The sequence below is a fragment of the Monodon monoceros genome, unplaced genomic scaffold, assembly GCF_005190385.1.
Source record: "Monodon monoceros isolate NGI ecotype Baffin Bay Population unplaced genomic scaffold, NGI_Narwhal_1 Super_Scaffold_3, whole genome shotgun sequence".
Taxonomy (NCBI): Eukaryota; Metazoa; Chordata; class Mammalia; order Artiodactyla; family Monodontidae; genus Monodon; species Monodon monoceros.
The window spans coordinates 40,612,118-40,632,087 of record NW_021703780.1 but is presented as its reverse complement, the minus strand read 5'-3'; positions in this window follow the sequence as shown (position 1 = coordinate 40,632,087).

The following is a 19,970-nucleotide window of genomic DNA, read 5'->3' as shown; positions in this document are numbered from 1 at the left end:
CAATTTGGAGTTAAAAAATTAAATAAATTTGGGGATTCCTTGGCTGTCCAGTGGTTAGGACTCTATGCTTCCACTTCAGGGGACATAGGTTCAATCCCTGGTCAGGGAACTAAGATCCTGCAAACCACATGGCATGGACAAAAAAAGGAAAGGGCTTCCCTGGTGGCGCAGTGGTTGAGAGTCTGCCTGCCGATGCAGGGGACACGGGTTTGTGCCCCGGTCCGGGAAGATCCCACATGCCGCGGAGCGGCTGGGCCCGTGAGCCATGGCCGCTGAGCCTGCGCGTCCGGAGCCTGTGCTCCGCAACGGGAGAGGCCACAGCCGTGAGAGGCCCGCGTACGGAAAAAAAAAAAAAAATTTTTTTTTACTAAGAAACTTTAAAAGGGAAACACTGGCTACACAGTAGAAAAAATCTTTTAAATCTTTAAATCATGTTTTAAAATATTACTTTATTTCATTATGTGAGGATAACTGTTAGAGATGTTTAGAGTGAAAAAGAGCCATAAGGAGTTCCAGTGGACCTTTCTGGGGAGGGCAGAGGGTGCTGGGTAACCTCCATGAGTCCCTCCATGTCCCCTACGCCCGTGTCTCAGCCTGGAGGTTGACCTGTGTGGACTGCATCACCCTTACTTTTAGCTTCTAATTGGGAGGCATTGGCAGAATTTAGTCTAAAGTAAATATATATATAAAGTTAACTGTCTATCCTGGTAAAGAGAAGTCTAACCAAATATCTGAAGGCAATGTGTCAAAAGTGATTGAATAAATGATTTTCAACTTGGAAGGGATCTAAGAAATCATCTGAGTCTGTGTTTCCAAGACTGGCCACACAGGAGGATCAGCCGCGAAGTGTGTTAAAAATACAGATTCCTGGGTTCCAACCTGACCTGAGTTAGAGTAACTTTTCCAAAGTAGGGCCAGGGGACCTGCATGTTTAGCATGCTCCCTAGATGATTCTTGGGCAGGCAGTCTATGGACTGCTTTTTGGCACAAAAAAATAAACAAAACCCACCTGCTCTGATGCTCTTTCCTACACTGAGTGGCGTTGATTTACAATATTGTGTTAGTTTCTGTTCTACAGCAAAGTGAATCAGTTATACATATACATATCAACCCTTTTTTAGATTCTTTTCCCATATAGGTCATTACAGAGTATTGAGTTCCCTGTTCTATACAATAGGTTCTTATTAGTTATCTATTTTATATATATTAGTGCGTATATGTCAATCCCAATCTCCCAATGTATCTCCCTCCTTCCCCCTTAGTAACCATAAGTCTGTTTTCTACATCTGTGACTCTATTTCTGTTTTGTAAATAAGTTCATTTATACCATTTTTTAGATTTCACACATAAGTGATATCGTGATATTTGTCTTTCTCTGTATGAGTCACTTCACTCAGTATAACAATCTCTAGGTCCATCCATGTCATTGCAAATGGCATTATTTCATTCTTTTTTTTGGCTGAGTAGTATTCCTTTGTATATATGTACCACAGCTTCTGCATCCATTCATCCATCGATGGACATTTAGGCTGCTTCCATATCCTGGCTGTTGTAAATGGTACTGCAGTGAATATTGGGGTGCATGTATTCCATCATCTTTTTTTTAAAAAGTGTCTGTACCTCCCCCATCTTCCCTCTAACCAGATAAGCACCTTAGCATGCTTTCAAATACATTCAAATACTTCTCCTTCACCAAGGTATTTGATCAGTCTTACTTCCCATACCTTTTTGGCACCTCCTGAAATTTTCTCTTATTGGAATACTTCCTCCAAAAGTGTTTTAAATGTATTTGTGGGCAAACCTTCTGAAGCTTTGTATGCTTGAGAACGTTTTTATTATATCATCACTTTGAATAACATTTAGCTGTTGTATTAAATTCTAAGTTTGACTTTTTTCTCTTTAATATTTTAAATAATATTATCCCAATGACTTTTTTGCATCCATTGTTGGCATTAGGAAACCTGCTGTCAGTGTATCTCTCCAGAATCTTTTAGAATTCTCTCATTGTCTGCTATTGTAAAATTTGTTATATTGTATCTAAAATGGGTTTGTCCAAATCTTACTGTAGGATATTATGGAGCCTCTTTATGTTTTAATTCTAAGAATTTGTCTCTTTTATTTCTGTAACTATTTCTCCTCTCTATTTTTATGAAATTCATATTACCCACATAGGGCACGTCTCTCTTTCATCTCTTTTGGCTTTTCTTCTCTGTTTTCAATTTCTTTATCCTTCCATCTTTTATTCTAAGAGAGCTCTGTAGTCTAGTACTCCAGCTTACTAACTGTTTTTCAGTTGTATCTCTCCCAATATTTATTCTCATTAATGTGGTTTTTCTTTTGAAAGAAAAAACTATATATATATAGTTTGTTTGTTTTGTTTTGTTTTTGTTTGGCCGCGCCTCTTGGCATGCGGGATCCTAGTTCCCGGACCAGGAATCAAACCTGTGCCCCACCCCCCACCCCACCCCCGCAGTGGAAGCGCCGAGTCCTAACCACTGGACCACCAGGGAATTCCCGACTAGTATATATTTTTACACCTAGACCTTCTATATAGTTTTCCCTATATCCCCTAGGTTTTTTTCTTTTTACACAATAGCTTCTCTTATTTTTGTAAATGCATTGTTTATGCTCATTTTAAGTGGCTAGTCTATATTTACTAATACTTCTTTTAAGGACACCTGTTGTTTTTCTTTGGAGGTGGTGGTGCTCCCTGAACTGAGGGAGTTGCTATTTTGGTAACTGTGAACCAGGACAGGACCAGAGGGTAAGTGAGAAACAGGAAATGGCCTCCTCCTCCGGCTGCCCCTTATATGTAATGTATAATAATATCATGACTTCAAGGTTCCTGTATCAAGTCCTCATAGCACCTCTTAATTTCTAGTTCCAAGTCACCACCAAGACCATGTGTAAGAGAACAGTGAAGTAGTTTATGTTAAAATTCCCCAAATCCAGGCAGATACTCATCCGTATCTCCATACTTTGCTCTCGACCCTATGGGAGAGATCAGACCTTGATCCACAACTGCGATTCAGACATGAGTAAACTAGCTAACATGTTGGGGTCTCCAAAGGTGCTCACAGATGCCCCTGAAAGAAGTTAGCAGGAATAAAGTAAAGCCTGGCCGGGTGGGGGGGGGCTGTCAGAAGAGTAGTGACTACAGTGCAATATGACGTCGTATCAAAGATGACATTGAATCACTAAGGGCTTAACAACGTTTCTATGGGAAACGCCTGCAAAACTTTATGTCTACTGCAGAGAAAGACAAATATCATACGATATCGCTTATATGTGGAATCTAAAGAAATGATGCCGATGAACTTATTTACAAAGCGTAAATAGACTCATAGAGTTAGAAAACTAACTTATGGTTACCAAAGGGGAGTGGGGGAGGGATAAATTAGGAGTTTGAGATTAAAATATACACACTACTATATATAAAATAGATAAACAACAAGGACCTACTGTATAGCACAGGGAACTATACTCAATATCTTGTAATAACCTATAACATTAGAGAATGTAAAAAAAAGAATATATATATATAAAACTGAATCGCTTTGCTATACCCCTGAAACTAACACAAAACTGTAAATCAACTATATTTCAATAAAAATTTTTAAAAAGTAGGTCTCCTAGAAGATGGGGCACCTAGAGTAGGAGGGGCACCCCGGGGGTCTAGAGGTGATCAGAATTCTGGGTGAAATAAAAGGGTGTCAAAGGAGGTCAGCAGCAGCATAGAGACAATGTGAGGAATAGTTCAGAGTAAATCAGCCCCGTAGGGAACAGCAACCATCCTTGCTCCCTCCACCTCCTGCTCTCGGCTAGGGAAGGACGCAGGGCAGAGCGAACATTCTCAAGACTTACCTCCTGGCAGGTCACAGACTGCAGTATCCGCACCCACATTACGTGTCCGAGATACGTGCCACTAGGGACTTGAAAGTATAGCGAGACCAGGGACAGGCCCTGGAGTCGCAAAGAAGGCACCAGAGATGTCCAGCTCTGACACACAGGTATTTATTGGTCTCTGGTATTTCTCAAGAAGGATGCTGTGTAGGAAGAAGTCCCAGAGGAGACCGGGGCTTATAGATCAGTGTGGGGATCACCTTGTCACCATACTTCAAATTTCAACATGTATTAAGTGCTTTCTATATGTCAGGCCCTTTGCAAGGGGCTAAGTGTGAGTGGAATCACAGATGGCCAGGATTTGGAGGAGTCTTTGGAGACTCCCATCATTGGTACTGAGGAGATTCAAAGGGACTGGAGGTTTAAAGGAGATCTGACCAAAAAATTAGAATTCCCTGGCGATTCAGAAGTTAGGACTCTGCGCTTTCACTGCTGTGGCCCTGGGTTCAATCCCTGGTCGGGGAACTAAGATCCCGCAAGCCGTGCATGCAGACAATAAATAAATAAATACATAAAGTAGATCTGATGCTGGGGACTCCCCTCTGTCCTCTTTTGTCACAGAAAGGTTGTCACCTGCAGTAGGACAAACAGTGTGGTTAGGACTCCCCGGTTAGCAGTGCATCCTTCATTCCTTTACACCTGCTCCCTTCTATTTCTCCCCTCACAGGCCCCTAAGGAGAAGATGATCTTTCCAGCAGATGAGGACCAGTGAGAAGTCAAGAGATACCCTAAGGAGATGTCATATCACTCTCTCCATCTCTCTCCACCTGTCCACCTGCTTGTTTTCCTCTTAGACCTGAAGGTTCTCTAGGGTAGGGCTCTTTATGATTAATGCTGGAAAGGACCTCAGAGATGATTTAGTTAAATCCTCCATTTATGGGGTAGGAAAACTTTGGACCAGGGGGGTTCTGTGATTTCTCCAAGGTCACACAACTGAGTCCAAGAACATTGTACATTCTATCATTTCACACTGGGAGGCGATGGGTTTAGGGATAGTCATCAAAATACCTTTACGTCAACAGGAATAACACTGAATTGATGTGTCAATGCCTTGAGAGAGAACTGCACAGAGGCTGGAGGTGAGGTGAGGGGATAGAGAGAAAACACTGAACACAAAGTAGTAATTGTGACTCTGCTCTGGACAGAAGGCAGAGGGAGGTCTCTGAGTTCTCCAATCAGACACTCTGCTGAAGGAGGATGGAGACTCAGGAGAAAAGAGGCAAAAGACCACTATGTGGTCCTGGATGCAGCCACTCGACGTCACAGGGAAAGTGGGCAGAGTCTCTTGGGGGCATGGTAGCCTCTCCCAGCCCAGCTCTGCCCTGTTCTCTACCTTCCGCAGAGCTGTACGTGTACAGAGGAGGAGTGACCACTACTGGAAGTGATACCTTTATAACAGAGTGGTGTACATCCGGTTTGACAGTGCCGTGGGGGCATTTGTGGCTGTGACCAAGATGGAGCACATCACTGCATGTTCACAGCAGAGCTTTTTACAATAGCCAAGACTTGGAAGCAACCTAAATGTCCATCGACAGATGAATAGATAAAGAAGATGTGGTATATATAAAATGGAATATTACTCAGCCATTAAAAAGAATGAAATAATGCCATTTACAGCAACATGGATGGACCTAGAGATTATCATACTAAGTGAAGGAAGTCAGACAGAGAAAGACAAATACCATTTGATATTGCTTGTATGTGGAATCTAAAAATAATGATACAAATGAACCTATTTATAAAATAGAAACAGACTTAAAGAACTAACTTATGGTTACTGGGGGGGGAAGGGGGGGGGGAGGGTTAGATCGGGAGTTTGGGATTGACATGTACACACTGGTATATTTAAAATAGATAACCAACAAGGACCTACTATATAGAACAAATAACTCTGCTCAGTACTCTGTAACAACCTAAATGGGAAAAGAATGTGAAAAAGAATAGATACATGTATATGTATAACTGAAAAAAAATAATGGAAAAGAATATGCAAAAGGGTATATATGTATAACTAAGTCACTTTGCTGTACAGCAGAAATTAACACAACATTGTAAATCAACTGTACTTCAATAAAATGTTTTTAAATGTAAAAAAAGAAAACCCTGCCAAGATTTGGAACATCCAGAGGGAGTTGCTGGGACTGAGACAGAGCACGGTGGACTTGCTGTGCAGACAGACTACACATGGACAATGGTTTCACCCTGAAGCACAGAGGTGAAAGGGTGGGTGGGAGAGAGAAGACCCTGGAAGGGGTGGGCTCGGGCAGCAGAGGAGGGAAGCACTCTCCATCCCATCTCCGAGCCTCAGTGGGTCCCAGGCTGGGTGGCCTGAGTCCAGAAGGCTTCACAGTGCATGGGGGCCAGACCAGCATGGGAAAAGGCCAGACCCCCTGCTAATTAAACACACAAAAAATATTGGGTTTGTGGCTCTTGCTACAATTTTCTTTTTTTTTTTGGAGTTGGGGGGAGGTGGGTAGAGGAGACCAGGAAACATACATTAAATGAAGAATGAATCAAGCTACTTCTTGTCTTCTCTTTTTCTAATGAGGATATCAGACCAAGAGATCAAAAGAATGCTATTGGCTGAATATATTCTGATTCTAAGATCATGTTTGGCAGGATGGTACATCCCTTTGAGCAAGACAGGAAAACGTCAATTTAGGTAGCTTCACCACTGGTTCAACATTTCTGTTCAAAGAATATTAGTTACCAGCCTATATGTTTCTGGTGAAGGTGTTATAGAAAGTATTATAGTGCTGACTTTGACCCTCTCCTGTTCCTCTCTGCTCTCTCTTTATTGTGTCTGACAAGGCCCTTCTTGGAAAACTTGAATGTTTTACTCTGTTTTTCCTACTCTGTCCCCCATCTTCTGCCTCCAAATAGCTTAATGGATGATATATTCATCTTTAAAATCTAAAAGTCAATTTGGCTTATAAATGGTGAATCACTTTATGGTACAACTGTAACTTATATAACCTTGTACGTTAACCGTACTTCAATTTAGATTTTTTTTAAAATGTCGATTTGGCAAGAAAATCACTCAACGCCCTGCATTAGCTATCTCCATTGTCATAACAAGATTCTTTCCCACACTCCTACTCCTAAAGTGAATGTCTCCCCCTCCAAGAAAGAGCCCTTGCAAGCACACAACCTGCTCATCTGCCATGTGACTGATTTCTATCCAGGCCATGTGCAAGTCCACTGGTTCCTGAATGGACAGAAGAAAACAGCTGGGGTTGTGTCCATCCACCTGATCTATGGCAGAGACTGGACCTCCCAGCTCCTGGTGATGCTGGAAATGACCCATCATCAGGGAGACGTCTACCCCTGCCACGTAGAGCACCCCAGTCTGGACAGACCTGTCACCGTGAAGTGAGTTATTCCCTTATGACCCTCTGGACTCCAAGCTCTGGGGTCCACTCACTACGCCTCGGGGCCACACCACCCCATGTTTTTCCTCCTCAACCCCCTGTGGTCTGGGCTGGGAGCAAAGGAGAGCTGGTGACTCTAGTGTGCGTTTATCCCTGCCCTGGGAAATCCTAAAGACTCTCTCCTTGTTAGAAAACCTCAGAAAGTAACCACCTTCATGACTGGCCCTCAGACATGGGAACCAGCCTCTTCCCCCGGTCTCCCTTCAGCCCCTGAAGCTGGGACCTGACAGGCTGACATTGGCTCCTGTGGAAGTCTCCACTCCAAGATCCAGCACTTTGGGGGTGATTGCCACATTTTTTAAATTAATTTTTATTAGACTATAGTTGATTTACAATGTTGTGTTCATTTCTGCTGACAACAAACTGAATCGATTATGCATATACATATATCCACTCTTATTTAGGTTCTTTTCCCATATAGATCATTACAGGGTATTGAGTAGAGTTCCCTGTGCTGTACAGTAGTCCCTTATTAGTTATCTATTTTATATATAGTAGCGTGTATATGTCAATCCCAATCTCCCAATTTATCCATCCCTCCCTTTCCCCCTTGGTAACCATAAGTTTGTTTTCTACACCTGTGACTCTATTTCTGTTTTGTAGCCACATTTTTAAACTTAGTTTAAAAATCATTTTGACTATGCTAACACATATATATGGAATTTAAGAAAAAAAATGTCGTGAAGAACCTAGGGGTAAGACAGGAATAAAGACACAGACCTACTAGAGAATGGACTTGAGGATATGGGGAAGGGGAAGGGTAAGCTGTGACAAAGTGAGAGAGAGGCATTGACATATATACCCTACCAAACGTAAGGTAGATAGCTAGTAGGAAGCAGCCACATAGCACAGGGAGATCAGCTCGGTGGTTTGTGACCGCTTGGAGGGGTGGGATAGGGAGGGTGGGAGGGAGGGAGACGCAAGAGGGAAGAGATATGGGAACATATGTATATGTATAACTGATTCACTTTGTTATAAAGCAGAAACTAACACACCATTGTAAAGCAATTATACCCCAATAAAGATGTTAAAAAAAATCATTTTGACTGTTAGAATACTGAACATTCCATCCTCTGCTTATAAGCAGAACCAATAGATTAATATAGGGTTTGACAAAAAGAAGATGGTCTCCCTGACTTTCTGTTTGGCCAAGAATTCCTTCTAATGTGATGTTATCAGACTGCAGTCATAAAGCTGTAAGTTAACTCAGGATTCTAACCATCAAATCAGGTTTTGAAGCTTGTCCTAGTGGGGGTAGAGGGTTGTCACAAGGAAACATGGAAGTTAAATGATTTAGTACTTCTTTCCTTTCCCTGTTTTATTGGACAACTATGGGAAACTAAAACTGTGGATGGGAGAGGGAAGGACTGGGAGTCTGGGATGAGCAGATGTAAACTATTATATACAGGATGGATAAACAACAAGGTCCTACTGTATAGCACAGGGAACTATATTCAATACCTTGGATAAACCATAATGGAAAAGAATATGAAAAAGAATATATATATATGTATAGCTGAATCACTTTGCTGTACAGCAGAGATTAACACAACATTGTAAATCAACTATACTTCAATAAAAAATAATAAAATTAGGGTCTTCCCTGGCTGTCCAGTGGTTAAGACTCTGTGCTCCCAATGCAGGGGGCACAGGTTTGATCCCTGGTCAGAGAACTAAGATCCCACATGCCGCGCGATGTGGCCAAAATAATAATAATAGTAAATACATAAATAAATAAAAAGTAAAAAAAAATTTAATAAATAAATAAATACAAAACTTTAAGAAAAATAAATAAAACTGTGGGGGTAATTTTTATGAGAAATAGCCTAAGATTTGAGGGAAAAGTCAGATTATCCATTGCCAGGAATCTGAATTTTACATGTTCTGTAAAGCTAGAGAAGGTTCAATAGGCTCCCATCTCCACCTAGTGGCCAACAGTGGGATTTAGCCTTGGAACAAGAAATCAAGGTATTTGTGAACAATTTGTTGGAATACGCCAACGTTTTTTTTTAATATATATACATTTTTAAATTTTTTATTTATTTGACTGCGTTTGGTCTTCATTGCTGCACGCAGGCTTTCTCTAGTTGCGGTGAGAAGGGGCTACTCTTCTTTGTGGTGGCTTCTCTTGTTGCAGAGCACCAGCTCTAGGCGCGCGGCTTCAGTAGTGGCTTGCAGGCTCTAGAGCGCAGGTTCCGTAATTGTGGCGCACGGGCTTAGTTGCTCCGCAGCATGTGAGGTCTTCCCAGACCAGGGCTCGAACCGCGTCCGCTGCATTGGCAGGCGGATTCTTAACCACTGCACCACCAGGGAAGTTCCTACCCTGACTTTTATATATGTAACCTTTTCTCTAACTTTTTTGTAAAGAATGTTGGAGTGGGACTTCCCTGGTGGTGCAGTGGTTAAGAATCCGCCTGCCAATGCAGCGGACGCGGTTCGAGCCCTGGTCTGGGAAGACCTCACATGCTGCGGAGCAACTAAGCCCGTGCGCCACAACTACTGAAGCCCACCTGCCCTAGAGCCCGTGCTCTGCAACAAGAGAAGCCACCGCAATGAGAAGCCCGTGCACCGCAACAAAGAGTAGACCCTGCTCGCCGCAACGAAGACCCAACGCAGCCAAAAGTTTAAAAAAAAAAAAGTCGGGATAAATATGGCCAAACGTAGAGGCTTTGGCAGCACCAGCGCTTCTGCAGTTTGCCTGTGCCTCGGACAGCAGCCATGAAAATATACTAATCTTTGCTCTGTTGCAATATTTATATTTTTGTTAAATAATTGAACATAAAGAAATATACCAACAGAAGGCAACCCTTGAAAATTAACTTTAGAAAGAAGAAGGTCTACAGAAGTAGAGAGTCATAGTGTCTGTAAAGTGAGTGTGCTCATCAGAGAACATCTAGAGCAGCCCTGCCCAATAGACCTTTCTGCTTTGATGGAAAGGTTTATATCTGAGCTGCCCAATAGAGCAGCCACTAGCCACATGTACTCTTGAGCACTGAAAATGCCCTTGGCTGGTGCAACCAATGGGCTGAAATGTCCATTTAATTCTAAACTAGTTAACTTTAAATTATAGCCATATGTGACTAGTGGCTACCATATTGGACAGGCACAGTTTACAATCTTTCTCTTAAAAAAATGTAGGCCTTCTCTTAGTAGCCTTTACTGGAGGCTGTAGGATAAGCTGCTAGAAAAATGAAAAAGGATTTGAGGGACTTCCCTGGTGGTTCAGTGGCTAAGACTCCGCACTCCCAATGCAGCGGGCCCTGGTTCGATCCCTGGTCAGGGAACTAGACCCCACATGCATGACACAACTAAGAGTTTGCATGCTGCAACTAAAGATTCTGCATGCCGCAGCTAAAGATCCCGCATGTGTCAACAAAGATCCCGCGTGCCGCAACTAAGACCTGGCGCAGCCAAGATAAATAATAAATAAATAAATATTTTTTTAAAAATAGAATTTTAGAAGCCAGGAAAGGTAGAGATAAAGAGTCTTCTCTGGTCATGGATCATTAGATTTGGGGATAGCAAAATCTCAAAAACATAAGAGGCCCACTAGCAACTTAATACATTTACAAAAGAGATTAAAGAAGCACAAAAAATGTCCAATTCTAGCAGATACAGAAGCTACAGCCATAGAAGGAATCTTGGCAAACCCTCAGCTCATGCAGTTGAAAAGCGCTGGGAATGAAGCCAAAGGGAATCTCCAAGACAAAGAGCTTACAAATTTTAAGAACATGTTTTCTCAGTACATACAGGAAAGGAAGCACTTCAACACACCTCCTCTGATTCACCCTCTGAGTTTAAAGAGCTTTGCCCTGAAGATCAAGCCAGATCCTCTCCTAGGACAGCACAAATAACTTTAATTTCCTTCCCTCCAGATCTGTTACAATAGTAGATCTGTCTGGAAACACTACACTCTATTAAAACTTTGGACAAAGGACAACATTGCAGAATTCTAGGAACTTTGGGATACAGGATCAACAGGAACTTTTAATTAGGAAACCTAATCTAATAAGAGGGCTATTTTGACTGTTGGGGCATGTGGAGGAGAAAGTATCTAAAGGAATAAGTTGTGATAACATTAAAAGAGGTTACAGAGAAACAAAAAAGTTCCTATGGTGATTTCACCTGCCCTTGGGTATGTTGAATTTACTACTGCAATTCCGGGAAATAGAAAAGCTCCCACTTTGAACCTCTGGAATTTCACATCTCCACCAAAAACTGTAAATGTGAAACAGTGCCAAGTCTCTAACAGAGTATGTAAAAAAACAATGATGATAAAATAGCTGGAGAAACTTGAGATAATCCATCCCACCAACAGAGCTCTTTAACATCTCATTTTGGCCAGTCCAAAGGTAGGTGAATCTCAGAAGTTAATTGTGAATTATAGCAATATTAATAATAGGTAGGGACTTCCCTGGTGGCACAGTGGTTAAGAATCCACCTGCCAATGCAGGGGACATGGGTTCGAGCCCTGGTCCGGGAAGATCCCACATGCCGCCGAGCAACTAAGCTGGTGCTCCACAACTACTGAGCCTGCGCTCTAGAGCCCGCAAACTGCAACCACTGAAGCCACGTGCCTAGAGCCCGTGACCCGCAACAAGAGAAGCCACCGCAATGAAAAGCCTGCACACCGCAACGAAGAGTAGCCCCCGCTCGCCACAACTAGAGAAAGCCTGCGCGCAGCAACAAAGACAATGCAGCCAAATAAATAAAAATTAAAAATACCATATAAAATATAATAGCTAATTCTTTTTTAAATTTTTATTGAAGTATAGCTGATTTACAATGTTGTGTTAGTTTCAGGTGTACAGCAAAGTGAATCAGTTATGCATATACGTATATCCACTGTTTTTTTTTAGATTCTTTTCCCATGTAGGCCATTACAGAGTACTGAGTAGAGTTCCCTGTGCTGTTCAGCAGGTTCTTATTAGTTATGTATTTTAGTTAGAGTAGTGTGTATGTGTCAGCCCCAATCTCCCAATTTATCCCTCCCCCCAAATAGCTAATTGTAAATATTACTCAGTGATTAAAAAAAAGAATGAAATATTGGACAATAAGGTCCTACTTTATAGCACAGGGAAATATATTCAATGTCCTGGGACAAACGATAATGGAAAATAATATTAAGAAAATAATGTGTAGGGCTTCCTTGGTGGCACAGTTGTTAAGAATCCGTTTGCCAGTTCAGGGGAAATGGGTTCAAGCCCTGGTCCGGGAAGATCCCACGTGCCGCAGAGCAACTAAGCCCATGCGTCACAACTACTGAGCCCACGTGCCACAACTACTGAAGCCTGCACGCCTAGAGCCTGTGCTCTGAAACAAGAGAAGCCACCGCAATGAGAAGCCTGCGCGACGCAACGAAGAGTAGCCCCCGCGCGACGCAACGAAGAGTAGCCCCCGCTCGCCGCAACTAGAGAAAGCCTGTGCACAGCAACAAGGACCCACAGAGCCAAAAATAAAAAATAAAATAAAAAGTAAAATGACTGTTAAAAATAATAATAATAATGTGTATATATATATATGTATAACTGAGTCACTTTGCTGTACATCAGAAATTAACACAACACTAAATCAACTATACTCCAATTTTTAAAAAGTTTAAAAAGTAAAACAAAAAAATTTTTAATTAAAAAATAAAAAAGAATGCCATTTGCAGCAACATGGATGGACCTAGAGAATATTATACCTAGTGAAGTCAGAGAAAGACAAATATATGATATCACTTATATACGGAATCTAAAACCTAATAAAAATGAATCTATATGCAAAACACACTCAGAGACATAGAAAACAAATTTATGGTTACCAAAGGGAAGAGGGAGGGAGAGAAAAATTAGGAGTAGGGAATTAACAGATACAAGCTACTATACCTAAAATAGATAAGCAACAAGGATTTACTGTATAGCACATGGAATTATACTCGATATCTTATAATAACCTAGAGTGGAATTTAATCTGAAAAAAATACATAACTGAATCACTTTACTGTACACCTGAAACAAACACAATGTTGTAAATCAACTATCAATAAAGTTTTTTAAAAGAATAATAGCTAATTCTTTGTTTTTTAATAACTAATTCTTAAATCGTGCTTACTAGATGCCAGGGATTGTTCTAAGTACTTTTTATATATTTCACTCATCTAATTTTTTAAAAATAGGGCTTCCCTGGTGGTGCAGTGGTTAAGAATCCACCTGCCAATGCAGGCGACACGGGTTCGAGCACTGGTCCGGGAAGATCCCACATGCAGCAGAGCAACTAAGCCCGTGCGCCACAACTACTGAAGCCCACCTGCCCTAGAGCCCGTGCTCTGCAACAAGAGAAGCCCCCGCAGTAAGAAGCCCACGCACTGCAACGAAGAGTAGCCCCGGCTCACCACAACTAGAGAAAGCCCACGCACAGCAACGAAGACCCAATGCAGCCAAAACTAAAATAAAATAATTTTTTTTAAAAAGTTAAAAAGAGTAAATAAATAAAAATAAACAAAATGTGGTTAGCACTGTACCTGATATTATTTCCTTAGTAAAAGATCTTTCTAAGTCAATCCTTGATTAGCGTGTATGCATTCATCTGGCTGATATATTCTCCTCAATATCAATAAACTATGTCCATCACCAGTTTGCTTTCCCTTGGCTGCCCCAACAAGTCTCATTTATTATATGACCTCAGTAGATTTTTTCACCCTGAGGTGCAATCCAATAAAGCAGAAGTTAAAGAGATGACCTAAACCCAATGCAAGCATTAAAATTGTTCGTTACACTTATGACACATTAACCAGGAGTGAACTGAAAACAATTATGCCTGTGAGGAACGTTATGGGGGTGGTAGAAATAGCCTTTATCTTGATAGTGATGGTGATTACACAATGAATATGCTTGTTAAATCTCATAGGACAGTACAGCTAAGGAGGATGAATTTCACTGTAAGTAAAATATATCTCAGTAAACCTGATTTTTTAAAAAGCAACTGCACCCCAAAACTATGTCTTCCCTTATTGATTTTATGATTAAAAGGAATGAACCATAAAGCCATAAAATTTTCAGTAAATTGGGGGAGAAAAATTCTGCCTAGGATCAGGGAAAAGCCCTTGCCTTTGAAACACCCTACCCCAGAAAAGAAGACCAGAAATTAATTGGCATGTGTGAATTCTGAAATCTGCATCTCCCACATCCGTATTAAACTTGGGTCTCTTCATCATATTACTAAAAATGGATCCAAATCATATGGATCTTTAAACTGTGCTGTCTGATATGGTAGCCACTAGCTACATGTGGCTATTTAGATTAATTAAAATTTAATAAAATTAAAACTACAATTCTTGTGGGACTTCCCTGGAGGTCCAGTGGTTAAGACTCTGCTCTTCCAATGCAGGGGACACGGGTTCGGTCCCTGGTTGGGGAACTAAGATCCCGCATGCCGTGTGGCCAAAAAACAAACAAAAAAATAAAATTCTTTAGGTGCACTAACCACTTTTCAAGTGCTTGATAGCCACATGCGGCTAGTGGCTGCCATATTGGATTGCACAGATGCAGAATATTTCCTTCATCACAGAATGTTCTAGTGGACAGCACTGCTCTAGAGGGCAAATAGATATATAGACCACTGGAGTTTAAGGACTGGAATACTGAATACATATCTGTATGGCATGGGTCTCTGAAAATTCAACTGGCTGACATTTCTAATTAAAATCATCTTGAGATGATACACATTCTAACTATTCTACTTATACTCCAACAAGGCCAATTACCTTCTCACTCAGAGGCAAGCACACCAATAGAGATAACTCATGGTGAAGTCAAGGAGGAAAGTGTGACAACAAGAACAAGCTCTAGGGACTTCCCTGGTGGCACAGTGGTTGAGAGTCTGCCTGCCGATGCAGGGGACACGGGTTCGTGCCCCGGTCCGGGAAGATCCCCCATGCCGCGGAGCGGCTGGGCCCGTGAGCCATGGCCGTTGAGCCTGCACGTCCGGAGCCTGTGCTCCGCAACGGGAGAGGCCACAACAGTGAGAGGCCCACATACCGCAAAAAAAAAAAAAAAAAAAAAACAAGCTCTAGGTGCCTGTAACAGCCTGCAGAAACTTCAAGAACTCCCTAGAGGGAAGTTTGCAAAACAGAATACGTAGTCTATTTGTTTCTAAATTTCTGCTTAGTACTTTGCCTAGTGCTCGGGGGTAGATAATATCGGAAACCCCTCCCCTCAGGGCAAATATGTTCTTAAACAACGGATTTTTATGAAAATTGTGGGACTGCTTTATTGGTAAAAGCAGCCGCTGGAGAATCCCCCCTTTCTGGATCTAAAGAAATGATTTAGAGACATGGCAGGCAGAGAATTGTTCCCTAATATCCATAATTCCACAGTTCCTAATAGAACCTTCTGTTTTATTTGGGCACATGGACTTCCAGAATAAGTCCTAGTTTCCCATCCTTCTTTCCAGTTATGTGTGGCCACACGTAAGTTTTGTCCAATGCTCTGTAAGGAGAACTGCTGTGTGCAACTTCCAGAAGGTGGCCTTATAAAGAGGGTGATGGGTCCTTCTTTCCCTTTCCTCTTTCCTGCTGATTTGAATGCAAATCTGAAAGCTGGAACTCAAGCAGTCATATTGGACCTGAGAAGGAAGAGCCATGTTGAGGCTGGTGGAACAAGAAGATGGAAAAAAAGTCTGAATCTCTGACACTGTTAAACACCCTACCAGCCCTGGAGCTCAACGTGAGAGAGAAATAAAAGTCTATCTTGGTTAAACCACGATTGTTCTCAGGGTATCTGTGTCTCACAGCTCAACCTAATCTGAACCAATATATATAGCATCTCTTGTTCACAGCCAAGCTATAATAAGAGTAGATTCATGGAAATGTAAAACGGAGCTCTCAATGTACATATCACCCTCAAGCATCAGATACAGTAAAATGATGGAATGGTTTCCTTCAGTCCCAGTGCAGGACTGTCACGAACAGCTCTCTCACAGCTGCTTATCTTCTTGGTAATCACACCTTACATTGTGCCTTGTCCAACATGGCACCCTCCACGGTGCTTGTCAGTAAAGAGCCCCGAAACTGTGACTGACAGGATGGAGAAGGAATCCCAGACGCTGTTGTGTGGGTCCGTGGGCATCTGTTGAGTTTAGTGCCATATCAAAGGATATCAGAAAGGAGCTGGTATAGATTTACTTGTGGTAATAAATCAATAAGACAATACAGTGGCTGATATACTTTCCAATATCCATGTTGCATCCCGAGCTGCCAGGTAGGAGACTTAGTATCTTCAAAGCTTTTGCAATAGCCATAAAACCACTCTTTAAAGACACAGCAAAGTAGAACTGGGTTTTTCTACCGCTAGGTGGTGTCAGGTATGTCTAATGAATGAATGTCGGTGAATGTCATGTGTGATAGTGACATAAACAGAACCACAACAGCTATAACCAAAACATGTGCATGTACTTTAGGCAAAGAAAATGTGTAAGAATTCACACAGTGGTGCCATATTTCACTGACTTGATGACCAAGGGAAGACAGAGATATGTAGGCCATGGCCCTCTGGGATATGTAGTGCTCCCAAGTACAGTTACCTAAGTTGTCCACATTTTACAAGTTTTTTGTTTTTTGTTTTTTTTTGCAGTACGCGGGCCTCTCACTGCTGTGGCCTCTCCTGCTACGGAGCACAGGCTCCGGACACACAGGCTCAGCGGCCATGGCTCACAGGCCCAGCCGCTCCGCGGCATGTGGGATCTTCCCGGACCGGGGCATGAACCCCCGTCCCCTGCATCGGCAGGCGGACTCTCAACCACTGCGCTACCAGGGAAGCCCTACAAGTTGTTTTTTGACCATAAGTCACAGACGCCACAAATACAGCTCAAGGCTAAGAAGCAGCTCCAAGATGTGACAGGCTAGAGGACCCAACCCCCCAGCCTTCACGCTATAATCTCATTGTCCTCCCTACTCCTAGTTCACTCCTCCTAAGTCTCCCAACCTGTTGTTGGCTGTGTATGTGTCTAGGACCTTCACACCCTCCTCCAACCTGGGGGGCCCAAAGTCACTCCCCCAAGTCTCTATTTCTCTCTCCTTTATCTCCTCCCCATCCCATCTAGAAGTCTCCACTGTCCACAAGCCACTGGAGCCCCTGCCAGCCCCCACATGTCCAGATTCCAGGACGCTTGCACTACCTACGCCCAGTCACACACCAAAACTTCCATCTCTGGGTGCTTCCCCTCATCTTTCCTTAGAGCTTGCTGGATGAGGGGGCAGGAGATGCCCCACTGCAAGGAGAGGGCTGTGGTCCTGGCGCCCTCAGCTGCAGCTTGGCACAGAATTGCTCATAAAACCGTTTGACGGGATTGCTTGGCATACTAGTTAAATAGGCTTTTGTGGATGGGCCTGGGGACCTAACCGCCATGTATAAATGTTAGTTGAGTAAATGCATGGCTTTGTTTCCACGGAGAAAATCTCTCTGAGCTCAGAGCATCTGACCAAAAGTGACCTTTGGGAACACTCCCCTCTGTGCTCCAAGGGCGACCTCTGTGGGTTTGGCTCCAACTGCAAAGAGAGCTCCGGAGAAACCTCAGCTCTGGCCCGGCTTGTCTGGGAGTGGGTGCGGGCGAGCGGTGTGAGGATTTAGGTCTGATCTTCTGTTCAGCTGAGGCCTGGGACTGGGGGGAGAAGGGTGCCTGAAGCCATTGAGATGGAGGGGAGGGCGTGGCTGATCCCAGAAACCACGTCCATCGCCTGATTCCATATAGACGAGGGCCAGGGGCTTCTGCTCCATTCAGCCTCCTCCTGGGTTGGGGGAGTGGGAATGAGGGTTCAGTTGGTGACGCAGGAGGGGCGGCGGTTTAGGGATGTCTTAGGGCGCGGAATCACTGCGCTTGCGCTTTAGCCGGGCGAGGTCTCCGCGCCACCACCAGGGGGCCGCAGAGGCAGAGAGATGCGCGGAGCCCGAAGAGCAGGCGCGCGGAAGCGGGTTTTCACCTGCGCTCGGTTTTCCTGCCCACCCGCCGCCGATGCGAGGCCGGACTTCTAGATGCCCATAGGAGAGCTCCCTGGAATCGATACTGAGTTAGCTCCAACACTTCAGGGTTTCAAGATCGGGGCTTTGTCCTTGCCGTCGGGGATCCGCCGGGAGGAAGAAGTACGGAGACGAGGGTCGGGGGCGCTGCCTACTGGGACTCCGGGTCTGGGGTGCAAAGCAGCCCCTCCCCGACCCGCACCGGGGGTTTGCGGAGGAGAAGCAGGGACACACATACGTGCACACGCTCGTACACCGTCCCCCTCCCGCACCAGCAGCCCGAGGAAAGGGGCGTCGTAATCAGGAGGCCCTGAAAGAAGTCTTCATCTCCTGCCAGGACGGGCGGGAGGCAGGATGTGCTGTGTGAGGATGGGAAGCCCAGGAGCTGCCAAGAATGCCCGGCTGTGCAGCCAGCCCTGAACAGAGGAGACACCTGACCCAGAGGGCTCGGAGCTGCTGAATAAACCCCGAGAGGGGCCGCCAGCGGGCGGCACGGAGTCGGAGGAGACACTGGGCGAGGATTATGCATCTTGACACGGCACAAAGCCTGGAGTAATGTAGACGCTAATACACACAAGCATGAGGGGCCCCAGCCGCAGCCCTGGCTTTTTATGGCAGGACATTCGAGCCTGTACCAAAGGGACTGGGGCGGTAAACGCTGTCGTGAAAGTGAGCCTCGGTCGCATTTGCAAACAGTTCAGACTAGACATCTGAGGCTCCTTCCAGCCCTGAGGTCCCTAAAGCTGGGAGGCAATGGGGTGTTTGAGGTGAAACCAGGGAGGGCAGGCACACCGAACCAATCCAGCGCCAGCGTCAGGCAGAACCCTGGACCCCCACCTGCTGTCACTGGGGGATCTGTTTGAGATTCTGAACTCTTATGCCAGGCTTTATGAACTCTCTCTGCACCCTAACACCCCAGCTGGACAGGCCCTCCAGGAAATAGGGATTAAGCCGTTCATTTCTGGGAACAGCTCAGCCAGAAGGGGCGCCTTTGGATGAGAGTGGGGGTGGGGATTGAAATAACAACACAAGCACCACACACATGCACCCCAGCAGGAGACAATCACATTTTTTAACCATCAGTCAGAATGGGCGCAGGTCATAGTGCTAGACAAGGCCCTGGGAGTCCCATCCAGATGCCACACATTAACCCTTTAATTGCAGGATCAGAGAAGGTGAGGGGGCACCCAGGGGAGGGATGGGGGTGGCCAGGATGGCAATGGTGTACCGGGGGGGCTCAGGGCCACGGCGATTTCCCAGCTAACGTGGAAAAATTTCAATAGTTCAACAGTCTGCTGACCGCAGGGCCTGCACACACCCCTCACTATTCCATTTCTCCCCTGAGGGACTGGCCTGGTCCCCAAGTAGCAGGCATTCCTGCGAGCCCCAGACCAAGTGAAAGACAGCAGGCATGCGGGCCACAGAGCCAAACACCCGGTAGGTAGAGATGAGCAAGCCCCACACTGGGCAGAGAGAGGCAGAGCCCTGAGACAAAGGAGACCATGTATTACAACGTTCACAGTGGGTGCTGCAGGTGGGGTGTGAGGGAGGCGGGGTTCGGCCCCCAACCCCTCACAGTCTCTGAGGAGAGCCCTGAGGCAAAGATGAGGGTGCCAGGCTCACCCCTGGAGAGCCCTGT